This window comes from Delphinapterus leucas, chromosome 5, assembly GCF_059928025.1.
Source record: "Delphinapterus leucas isolate spDelLeu-1000000601 "Yukka" chromosome 5, BTC_Dleu_Yukka2, whole genome shotgun sequence".
Lineage (NCBI taxonomy): Eukaryota > Metazoa > Chordata > Mammalia > Artiodactyla > Monodontidae > Delphinapterus > Delphinapterus leucas.
The window spans coordinates 127,072,059-127,084,892 of NC_143133.1; the positions used below are offsets into that span (position 1 = coordinate 127,072,059).

The following is a 12,834-nucleotide window of genomic DNA, read 5'->3' on the forward strand; positions in this document are numbered from 1 at the left end:
CTGTCAAACATCTAGAGAGAATTTAATACCTATCCTTTTCAAACTATTCCAAAAAATTGAAGAGGCAGGAACACCCCCAAGCTCATTCTACAAGGCCATCACCACTCTGATACCAAAACCAGACAAAGATATCACAAAAAAAGAAAATTACAGGCCAATATTATTGATGAATATAGAAGTAAAAATTCTCAACAAAATACTAGCAAACTGAATCTGACAACACATTAAAATGATCATACACCATGATCAAGTGGGATTTATCCCAGAGATGCAAGGATTCTTCAATATATGTAAATCAATCAATGTGACAACCACATTAACAAACTGAAGGAGAAAAACCATATGATCATCTCAATAGATGCAAAGAAAGCTTTTGACAAAATTCAACACCCATTTATGATAAAAAAAAACTCTCCAGAAAGTGGGCATAGAGGGAAACTACCTCAACATAATAAAGGTCATATATGACAAACCCACAGCCAACATCATTCTCAATGGTGAAAAACTGAAAGCATTTCCTCTAAGATCAGAAAGAAAACAAGGATGTCCACTCTCACCACGACTATTCAACATAGTTTTGGAAGTCCTACCCACAGCAATCAGAGAAGAAAAAGAAACAAAAGGAATACACATTGGAAAAGAAGAAGTAAAACTGTGACTGTTTGCAGATGACATGACATTATACATAGAAAATCCTAAAGAAGCCACCAGAAAACTACTAGAGCTTATCAATAAATCTGGTAAAGTTGCAGGATATAAAATTAATACACAGAACTCTCTTGGCTTCCTACACACTAACAATGAAAAATCAGAAAGAGAAATTAAGGAAACAATCCCATTTACCACTGTAACAAAAAGAATAAAATACCTAGGAATAAACTACCTAAGGAGACAAAAGACCTGTACTCAGAAAACTATAGAATATTGATGAAAGAAATCAAAGATAACAGAAACAGATGGAGAGACATACTATATTCTTGGATTGGAAGAATCAATATTGTGAAAATGACTATATTACCCAAAGTAACCTACAGGTTCAATGCAATCCCTATCAAATTACCAATGGTATTTTTCACAGAATTAGAAGAAAAAAATTTACAGTTTGTATGGAAACACAAAAAACTCTGAATAGCCAAAGCAATCTTGAGAAAGAAAAATGCAGCTGGAGGAATCAGGCTCCCTGACTTCAGACTATACTACAAAGATACAGTAATAAGGCCAGTATGGTACTGGCACAAAAACAGAAATATACATCAATGGAACAGGATAGAAAACCCAGAGATAAACCCACGCACCTATGGTCACCTAATCTATGACAAAGGAGGCAAGAAGATACAATGGAGAAAAGACAGTCTCTTCAGTAAGTGGTGCTGGGAAAACTGGACAGCTACATGTAAAAGAATGAAATTAGAACTTTCTCTAATACCATACACAAAAATAAACTCAAAATGGATTAAAGACAAATGTAAGACTGGATACTATAAAAGTCTTAGAGGAAAACATAGGCAGAACACTCTCTGACATACAGCAAGCTCTTTTTTGATCCACCTCCTAGAGTAGTGAAAATAGAAACAAAAATAAATAATGGGACCTAATTAAACTTAAAAGCTTTTGCACAGAAAAGGAAACCATAAACAAAACAAAAAGCCCACAGAAGGGGAGAAAATATTTGCAAACGAAGTGACCAACAAGGGATTAATCCCCCAAACATACAAACAACTCATGCAGATCAATACCAAAAAAACCGCCCAATCAAAAAATGGGCAGAAGGCCTAAAGAGACACTTCTCCAAAGATGACATAGAGATGGATAAAAAGCACATGAAAAGATGCTCAACATCACTAATTATTAGAGAAATGCAAATCAAACTTCAATGAGGTGTCATCTCACACTAGTTAGAATAGCCATTATCAAAAATCTACAAACAATAAATTCTGGAGAGGGGGTGGAGAAAAGGGGAACCCTCCTACACTGTTGGTGGAAATATAAATTGGTACAGCCACTATGGAGAACAGTATGGAGATTCCTTAAAAAACTAAAAATAGAGCTACCATATGATCCAGCAATCCCACTCTTGGGCACGTATCTGGAGAAAACCATAATTCAAAAAGACACATGCACCCCAATGTTCACTGCAGTACTATTTACAACAGCCAGTACATGGAAGCAACCTAAATGTCCATCGATGGAGGAATTGTTACAGACAATGTGGTACATATATACAATGGAATATTACTCAGCCCTAAACGAAGAATGAAATAATGGCATTTGCAGCAACATGGATGGACCTAGAAATTGTCATACCGAGTGAAGTAAGTCAGAGAAAGACAAATATCATATGATATCGCTTATATGTGGAATCTAAAAAAATGGTACAAATGAACTTTTTTTTTTTTTTTTACAAAACAGAAATAGAGTCACAGATGTAGAAAAACTTATGGTTATCCAGGGAGAAAGGAGGGGTGATAAACTGGGAGATTAGGACTGACATTTCCACACTACTATATATAAAAGAGACAACTAATAAGAACCTACTATATAGCAGAGGGAACTCCGCTCAATACTTTGTAATGACCTATATGGGAAAAAAATCTAAAAAAGAGTGGATAAATGTATATGTATAAATGATTCATTTTGTTGTATGGCAGAAACTAACATTGTAAATCAACTATATTGCAATAAAATTTTTTTAAGTATAAATTAAAAACAATAAATTTAATGATAAAAGTAGCTAATTTATTGTTGAAATTCAATAAAAATTAAAATTTTAACTATAAAAATGTCCTTATTGTAATAAAATATGGCTTTGAGAGAAAGAATAAATATTGATGCATTATTATCAGTTCTCTAGAATCCTCTCATTTTGAAGCAGGAAAAATATATTTCATGCTGGAAATACAGGATATTTGGTTTCATGTAGTCACATACTAAATAAGTAAATAAATAAACTATTATAGAAAGTATAGCTTTCAAATGTGGTCTATAAAATATATCTCTAAAGGAAAATGTTAACAAAAATAATGATTTAATGGTAGTATTTGTCAATAAAAATCAACAAACTTTTACCAAACTGGCTAACATAATAGAGGGTATACATTGTTTGCTGAGAAGCAACATGGAATACAATTGAAGAAAAATATAAGAACCTCTTCTGTTATGACAATTTTACAGAGCTTCATTATTTTAGTGCATTGCTCAGGAGATTACTGAATAAACTGATGTGGACTTACAAGATGATAGTTTTTTTTTTTAAAGTCTGCTGCTTTTTATTTGAAGGTTTACAGATAAAAGTAACTCACTACAAACCTATACTATGGATCCAGTTATTTGGTAAAGGATCAAAAATAAATGAATCAATACACAATTCTCTACATAAAAATATGAATTTATCTATAAAATACAGACATACTTAAGTGTAAACACAAACACATATCCATAAAAGAAAAAATAAAGGAATATTTATCTGTAACTATTAAACATATATATGTATGAAAGTATATATATTTGTATGTATATAAGCATATATGTGTCAAAATGGATGCAGGTGAAATAAAGTCTATTCCTCTCCTTACCTTATTTAACTTTCAATTATTTAAATACTAATATATTCTAAAATATTTCTAGGGTGGATAATTTATGCAATGCCGTGTCAATAGTAACTAATCAATAAATATTGAATGATTATTGCTAATAAGAAAAATTTTATTGTATATAATAGAACATTTTTGTTTCTATAAATCTCTATTTTTTAAAATGAAAAAATCAATAAAAACAAAATAAAATAAAAACACTATTTTAAGTGAGAATCGATTTCCTAAAATTAAATTAGAAAAAATATTTTCCTTGATTTTTCTAAGATGATCAACTTAATTTCCAATATTTTAAACTTTCTGGTTTACATAAAAAGTTTATCACTAATATACTAGAGCCATTTTTGGTTTTGTAACTATAACAAAAGTTAATTAGATGATAAAATATATGAATGTAACACATATGGATGTCAATAGGCAATTTCAAAAAAATTATGTAAGAAGATCATTTATACAGAAAAATAACATGCAAAACTATATTAGAGGATAGATAGAAGAAGACAAATATTAAAGCAGAAATGATCTACATAGGGACTTCCCTGGTGGTCGAATGGTTAAGAATCCACCTTCTAATGCAGGGGACGCAGGTTTGATCCCTGTTTGGGGAACTAAGATCCCAAATGCCACGGTCAACTGTCTGTGCACTGCAACTACTGGGCCCGCACACCACAACTAGAGAGAAGACCACATGCCGCAAGGAAGCGCCCATGCACTGCAATGAAAGATCCCACATGCCACAACAGAAACCCAATGCAGCCAAAAGTAAATAAATATTTAAGAAGTGATCTACATAATTTCTTCCTATCATCCCTAAATTTAGAGTTTTGAAAAAAATGTTTAAAACTCAGAAGCATTTTTAGATTTCTGTCTGTGTGGATCTCAAGTGTGTTTCTAGGATACAGTATGTATATGATCTTCCGGAGCTTGATGGAGGCAGGTAGAAGCACATGTAAAAGCAATCTATAATTAAAATTTATTTCCCTAGATACCTTGACTCAAACATTGTCATGGGAAGGTGATGGGCTGAAAACAGAACTCTTCAGAGGTAACCTCAGAGAACATGATAGTCTGCCTTGAGCTAAAACACACTCAGTTCTGAGTCAGTTGTAAGAAGGAAACTAGAGAAACAATGTGTCTAGGAGTATGACATTACCATGCTTTCCCAGGCAGAAAGTAACACTGTGAGATAGTAAACAAGGCCCTTTGTTATTTTCCTGACCAGTGCTATAAAACATCTTAGTTATCAATAAAGATTTCATCATTGTTCACAGCTAACATCTAAAGCATGTTTCCTGCCTTGGCTATATTCACATGTTGGGATAGATAATTCTTTGCTGTCGGTAGTTGTCTTGTGCATTGTAGGATATTAAGGAGCATCCCTGTCCTCTACCCACTAGATGCCAGTAACATTCCCCAACTGTCATAACCAAAAAAAGTCTCAAGACACTGCCAGATGCTCCCTGGGAGGGTGAGGGGGTGGATGGGAAATTGCTTCTGATTGAGTTTCATTGCTCTAAGAAGGGTAATAAAAAGGAATTAACATAAGTTACCTAGAGATTTTCATCCTCTGGCTCTCCTCTCTTACAATTAGACTTAATATTTTCTTTTCAAGCATTTGCTTTGCCACCTTTTAAAAAATACTTTGCTACCTTTTAATAAATACTTTGCTACTGAATCAACAAAAAGAAAATGCCTTTAATCATCTCTGATTGATTTATGCCTCCATGAAAGGCTCCTTTACCAGCAAATTTTCTTGCAATGTGATTTAAGTTTAGTTTTTCTTTCTTAATATTCCATGAAAAATGGACAAGTGTTTTGTTCCTATTCATGATAGTAAGATGAGAAAATAAAGGTGTGCTTGTGTATGCATATATATAAAATTAACATTCAGAGAATACTAGATAGTTATCTTACTATGACTGGGAAAGTTCATGTTCAGTATCTTAAGTATCAGGTTCATAGACATCTTTGCCACAAGCATCTTTGCTGCAAACATTTTCGCCATGTAACTAGTTGGCTGCAAGGCAATTTTACCGTAAAAGATAAAATAATGAACAATAAAGAGGTACATTAAAAAGGACATAATGAAACATGAGAAATGAACAAAATTAAAAAGACTTTTTATTGTAAAACACAAAATATTTGAATACATTTAAAATGTGTATAGATTCATGGCAACACTGCGCAAACAGCTGATTTCATTTTGTGGGTTGCATCTGAGCACTTGTCTTCCAAGTCTTTTGTTCACATTATACTTTTTTTTTTTTGCTTGCTGATTTGTCTCTTTGACATCACACTTCTTCTTTTTCACTAAAATTTCTTCCTTCAGTAAGAGAGGTATCAGCTTCCAAACACTAGGATGCATATTTGTATCTGTGCTTTGTATTGCATTGTGAAAGCCGCTACACTGTTGTTTGTTTTTGTATATTGTCACATGTCTGTTGATAGATGTTCCAAAGTTCTACGGGAAATGTGAGTAAAGCTCTGCACCTTCCAGGCCCTGGGCCTCTTTCTCCTCCAATGTAGTGTATTTCTAAATATGAAACCAACTCCTGGGACAAATCATCGTCATGTGTTAGCTTGATAAAGCCATCAATAATGTCACTAACTGGAAGAAATATTCATGCATTTCAACCAGGTGAAACCGAACTGTCAAACCAAAAACTGTCAACCAGTTATTTATCTTTCAAAACAAAGATGCTGAAAGAAAAATACCTAGATCAGGAAATGTTAGCCTAAATATTAGAGCTCATGTGTAATAATTACCTCAATATTGCCTCCTTAGAAAATCTTCTACTTGCAATAATAAAAAACAGAATATGGCATTTAGAAGCACTGAGAATAAAAATCACAACTATCCATGCTCACTGAAAGTCTTCAAATGTGTCTACAGGAAACCAGACATCAAAGTCTATTTCTCTTTGAAGGACACGCCAAGAGTTAATCAAATATGGCTTTCTATAGCATGTCTTCATTACTATTTACAAAATATATTTCTTTCTTCTTTTATCATATTGGACTTCTAACAAACCTTGTGAACCTTCTACAGAATATGCTGCCAATAGATTTCATGAGAACTTGCACAGAAGAACGCTTTACCCACACTTTCGGTACTCTTCTTTCTCAAGAAATGTTTTACCAAAAGGAAGAAGACAACTGAACATTTTTTCCTCTACTTTTTAAAACATTCTCTATTGAAAAGGTGGTTATGCCCTTCACAGCATTTTCTTCCCTTTCGTCCCAAAGATTCATCTTTTGAATGGAGTTCCTAGACAAACTATTCAGATACTGAGTACTTTTTTCAAAAGTAAGTTTTACTACCTCTTCTTGGACATGAGTGCTAAGAAAAGCAGCTATGAGTTAGGGGTACAGTGCCATTTTCTTCTATACTTTACTAAGTACACAAATCCAGAACCATTGAGAGATGTGACATTAGTTCATCAACACTTTGATGTGAAGTGTGAGTTCATAATGTCTATGTTCCTGAGAAATCAAACTCAGGAACTTGTTAGTAAGATGAAATTTGTAATTTATTCTGTTAATCTCTATCAATCGTGAGTGAAATTTCGAGTCATATGCTCCCTCTAACAGTGCTTACAAAAGTGCCTATCCCGAGTACCTAGGAGACACCCAATAAACAATTGTTGAATGAAAAACAATGAAATGAGAAATCTCACACTTGTTTGGGATTAACAATGCTAAACCATACCTGTGAAACTTGGAAATGTAACATATGGTTCACTAAGAGTGTATGGCAGGGGAGCACCGGAGTAGCATGTCAGCTCTGTTTCAATTACATGTAGGATAAACAAATAGAGACTCTACAGTGCAATCACATTGTTTTCAAGAGTACCCTGGGGTCAGCTGAAAGTGGTTATCTCCACAGTCAAGATAACCAAGCTATGCAGGCAGAAACCTTGCTGTTTTTAATTACCATGTATGTTTGTTAAAGGGCTATAAATATGCCTCCTGGATCCACAGTTCTACAAAAGCCTGTACAGAAAGCAGAGATGACTTCCACCCTACCTTTCTGAACCAGATGGCTAAGGCTGTGCTAATTCAACATGTTTTCCTTTTTTAAGAGTTTCTATATTTGATTAGTAGGTGATGATATTAGAATGCAGCACCATAATTCAGTTTTGTTCTTTGTTTATTTGGATTTTCACCAGCAGATGTAGTTGATAATAAAAATACATTTCAGTCTCCATCAAGTTTAGTTAGTCTCAGAGAAAAAAAAATTAAATTTATAAGACCTCAGGGTGACAGCTCAGAGGAAATATGATAAAATGAAATTCAAACTCATTCATTCTCTAAAGCATTAATCCATAATATAACATTCAAAATGTTATCAAGACTGCCTATTACCTTTTGGGGTTTTTTTTCTTCTTTTCACTTTACCTTCTCTTTTGATTAAAATATAATTTTAACTGGGATGCTAGAATATAGTCTGGGTCAGAGAGTTGGCATTAACTAACTGTGATTCTTTATACACACCTCTATCCCAATCTGTTTTGCAATGAAACAAAAGTATCACTGCCTTTTTTGTACCTCTCAGATAGAGATAATCACTCAACACTGTACCTGGTGGAGATGTATGATGTGATACTGGGTATTTACAATCAACTACAGGTAAAAATACATCTTCAAAGGGATTCATGGAAAACACCTGGACAAGTACCCTAAAATACAGGTTTCTGATAATGTTAAGATAATAATACTGAACTGGGTAAGAATTTCTAAAACTCTAATGGAAAATTGATTGATTCATAAGCTTCTCATCCAAGATGAAGCCAAACAAAATTTAATTACAGGAGACAACGAACTGATAATTATAATTTGTATGACTTCATTTAAAACAATGTTGGGTCTTTAATGATTTCTTTTCCAGATTTAAAGAACCCATTTTTCTCCTCTCTTTTAAGCTATTTACAACTTACAGCAATTTGTAGTTTTGTAAACAAAAGTTAAAACATTTATCTTTTTCCTCCTACCTGATCCCTCCAGAATTAAGACACACTCATTAAATAGTTTTATTTTTCGTGATAATGTATGCATTTACATAAGTTAAATAATCTGTTCTCACTGTAAGTACAAACTTAGACAAGTCCTGAGCCTGGCTTCATAGCCTAAAGATACTTGAAAGATCTCATCCGAGAATCCTTATTACCAGACAATTTTAAAGAACTAAGGTTGACTTTATGGAGCCAATAAAGCCCCTTGGATATTACCAAAGCTTTGACTGAAATGTTATGTTTCAATATATGCATAGAATTAATATTCTTACTACATTTCTGTAAATAATGAATCCAAATTTAATAAGACTTATTTTACAAAATGAATCAGTTTTACTGTAAATATTTTTGATAAACACGGGATGACTATGGAAAATACTGTTTCGATAGAAAGCTACAGTTTATCCATTATCAGATTCTAATCTTATTAATTGGCTTTGAGTCTTTGTTATCAACTAGTAGAATTCAGAGAAATGGCCAGACAGATTATACATGGATAACTTTCATGCCTATTGCTGTGTGGGCAGCTCAAGAGTTCAATGCCAGGCCAAAAGGAAGTGGTGTGATATATTCAAAGTGCTCAAAGAAAAAACAAAACAAAACGAAACAACAACAAACAGTGAAGCAAGAATAACTCTACACAGCAAGGTTATCATTCTGAATTGAAGGGGAGATAACAAGTTTTCCAGACAAGCAAAAGCTAAAAGAGTTAATCCTCACTAAACCAGCCCTATGAGAAATGTTAAAGCAACTTCTTTAAGCTGAAAAGAAAGGGCATTAATTAGTAAGAAAACATATGAATGTAAAAATCTCACTGGGAAAAATAAATATATAGTAAAGAAAGTGGATTAATCATTTATAAAGCTAGTTATAGAGAATAAAAGACATAATTAGTAAAAATAATTAAAATTACAAAAATTAGTTAAGGGATACACAAAAAGATGTAAAATGTGACATTAAAAACATAAAATGTTGGGGCAAAGTAAAAACAGAGAGTTTTAGAATGCATTCAAATGTAACTTGCTATTAACTTAAAACAGACTAAGCCTCATGGTAATCACAAAGTTAAAACCTGTAGTAAATACAAAAAAGATAATGAGAAATGAATTTAAGCATAACACTAGAGAAAGTTATCAAAACACAAGGGAAGAAAGCACTAGAAGAAAGGAACAGAAAAGAACAGAAGGAACAGAAAAGACAAAACAGTCAGAAAACAATTAACAAAATGGCAGTAAGTACATACTATCAATAATTACTTTAAATATAAAGGGACTAAATTCTCCAAAAAAAAATGACATGGAGTGGCTCAATGGATACAATATCAAGACCCATCTTTATGCTGTCTAAAAGAGAATGACATCAGATATAAGGACACACAAAGACTGAAAGCAACACAGTGGAAAAAGATGTTTCACACAAATGAAAACCAAAAGAAAGCTGGGGTAGCTATACTTATATCAGACAAAATAGACTTTAAAACAGACTGCAGTAAAAGACAAAAGTGGACATTACATAATGATAAAGGGGTCAATCCAAAGGAAGATGTAATATTTTAAACTATTTATGAAGCCAACATAGGAGCACCTAAATATGTAAAGCAAATATTAAGACTCAAAGGGAAAAACTGACAGCAATAACGGGAGGGGACTTTAGTATGCCACTTATGACAATGGATAGATGGCCTAGACAGAAAAACAAAGCATCACTGGTCATAAATGGCACATTAGAACTGATGGATTTAGTAGACATATATAGAACATTCCATCCAAAAGCAGTGGAATACACATTTTTCTCAAGTGCACATAGAGCATTCTCCAGGATAGATAATATGCTAGGCCACAAAACAAGTCTCAATAAATTTAAGAATACTGAAATCATACCAAGCATCTTTTCTGGCCACAATGATATGAAACTAGAAGCTAATTACAAGTAGAAAACTAGAAAAATCACAAATATGTGGAGATTGAACAACATGCAATTAAAAAACCAATGGGTTGATGAAGAACTCAAAGGAGAAAAAAAAACAAAAAACCTTGAGACAAGTGAAAGTGGAAATACAACATACCAAAATCTATGAAATGCAGCAAATGCAGTTCTAAGAGGGAAGTTTATAGTGATACAAATCTACCTCAAGAAACAAGAAAAATCTCAAATAAACAATATAAATTTATATCTAAAGGAACTATAAAAAGAAAAACAAAGCCCAAAGTTAGTAGAAGAAATAAAGATCTAAGTGTACGTAAATAAAATGAAGACTAAAATGACAATAGAAAAGATCAATGAAACTAAGAGCTCGTTCTTTGAAAAGATAAACAAAGTTGTCAAAACTTTAGCTAGAACCACTGAGCGCATTAAAATCAATTAAATCAGAAATTAAAGAGAAAAAATTACCACTGATAACCAAGAAATGAAAAGATCATAAGAAGCTATTACATAAAATTATGTGCCAACAAATTGGACAACCTAGAAGAAATGGATAAATTCCTAGAAACTTATAATCTCCCAAGACTAAATCATGAAGAACAGAAAATGTGAACTGACTGATTACCAGTAAGAAGATTGAGTCAGTAATCAAAAAGTTCCCCCAAAACAAAAGCCCAGGACCACATGGCTTCACTGGTGAATTCTACAAAACATTTAAAGAAGAGTTAATAATCACACTTCTCAAATGATTTCAAATATTTGAAGAGGAAGAAACACTTCTACACTCATTTTATGAGGCCAGCATTACCTTGATACCAAAACTAGACAAGGGCATAACACAAAAAGAAAATTACAGGACAATACATAGCTAATATAACAAAGATGTGAAAATCCTCAAGAAAATTAGCAAATCAAATTTGACAATACATTAAAAGGATCATACACCACAATCAAGTGGGATTTATTCTAGAGATGCAAGGATGGTTCAACATCCTCAAATCAATCAATGTGATACACCCCATTAACAAAATGAAGAATAAAAATCATGGAATTACCTCAACAGATGCAGAAAAAGCATTTGACAAAATTCAACAAACATTTTTGATAAAAACTCTCAACAGAGTGGTTATAGAGGAGACACACCTCAATGTAATAAAGGCCATATAGGACAAGCTCACAGGTAACATCATACTCAATGGCAAAAACCCTCAGTTTATCCCTTATTTTTTTTTATTGATGTATAGTTGATTTACAATGTTGTGTTAGTTTCAGGTGTACAGCAAAGTGATTCAGTTATACATACATATATATCTATTTTTTCAGGATCTTTTCCCTTATGGGTTACTACAAAAATGTGTAACTCTTAAATTCAGGCGAAAGAGAAGGATTCCACTCCCACCACTTTTATTCAACATAGTATTGGAAATCATGGCCAGACCCATTAGGAAGGAAACAGAAATAGGCATCAGAATTGGAAAGGAAGAAGTGAAACTGTCACTGTTTGTAGACATGTTTTTATATAAAGAAAACCCTAAAGACTCCACAAAAAAACTGTTAGAACTAACAAATTTTGTAAAGTTGCAGGGAAAAAAAATCAATATACAAAAATCTTTGCATTTTTTCTGTACCAACGAAAAACTATCAGAAATAAAAATTACGAAGACAATCCCACTTACAATTGCATCAAAAATAATAACATACTTAGGAATAAATGTAACCAATGATGTGAAAAATCTACACTTTGAAAACTGTAAGATATTAATGAAAGAAATTGAAGAGGATACACATAAATGGAGAGATATTCCATGCTCACTGATTGGAAGAATACTGAAAAATGTCCATATTACTCAAAGGAATTCCTATCAAAATTCCAATGGCATTTTTCATAGAAGCAGTACAAACAAACCTAAAATTTCTATCGAACCACAAAATTCCCAAATAGCCAAAGCAATCCAATAATGAAGAATGAAGTTGGAGGCATCATTCTTCCTGATTTCAGACCATATTACAAAGCTATAATAATCAAAACAGTGTGGTACTGGCATAAAAACAGACACAGATCAGTGACATAGAACAGAGAGCCGAGAAGTATACGTAAGCCTGGATGGTAAATTAATTTATAACAAAAGACACAAGTGTATACAATGAGGAAAGGGCAGTCTTGTAAATAAATGATGTAGGGGTTGGGACTCCCCTGGTGGTGTAGTGGTTAAGAATCCACAAGCCAATGCAGGGGACACAGGTTCGATTCCTGATCCGGGAAGATCCCACTTGCTGCGGAGCATCTAAGCCCATATGCCACAACTACC

At 33.0% G+C, this 12,834-nt stretch overlaps 1 protein-coding gene across 3 annotated transcripts in view; it reads right to left on the bottom strand.

Moving 5' to 3' along the window:
* The window catches only part of CCSER1 (coiled-coil serine rich protein 1), a 1,259,018-nt gene that overhangs the window by 537,744 nt on the left and 708,440 nt on the right, over positions 1–12,834 (bottom strand). The gene's annotated exons all lie outside the window — the stretch shown is intronic.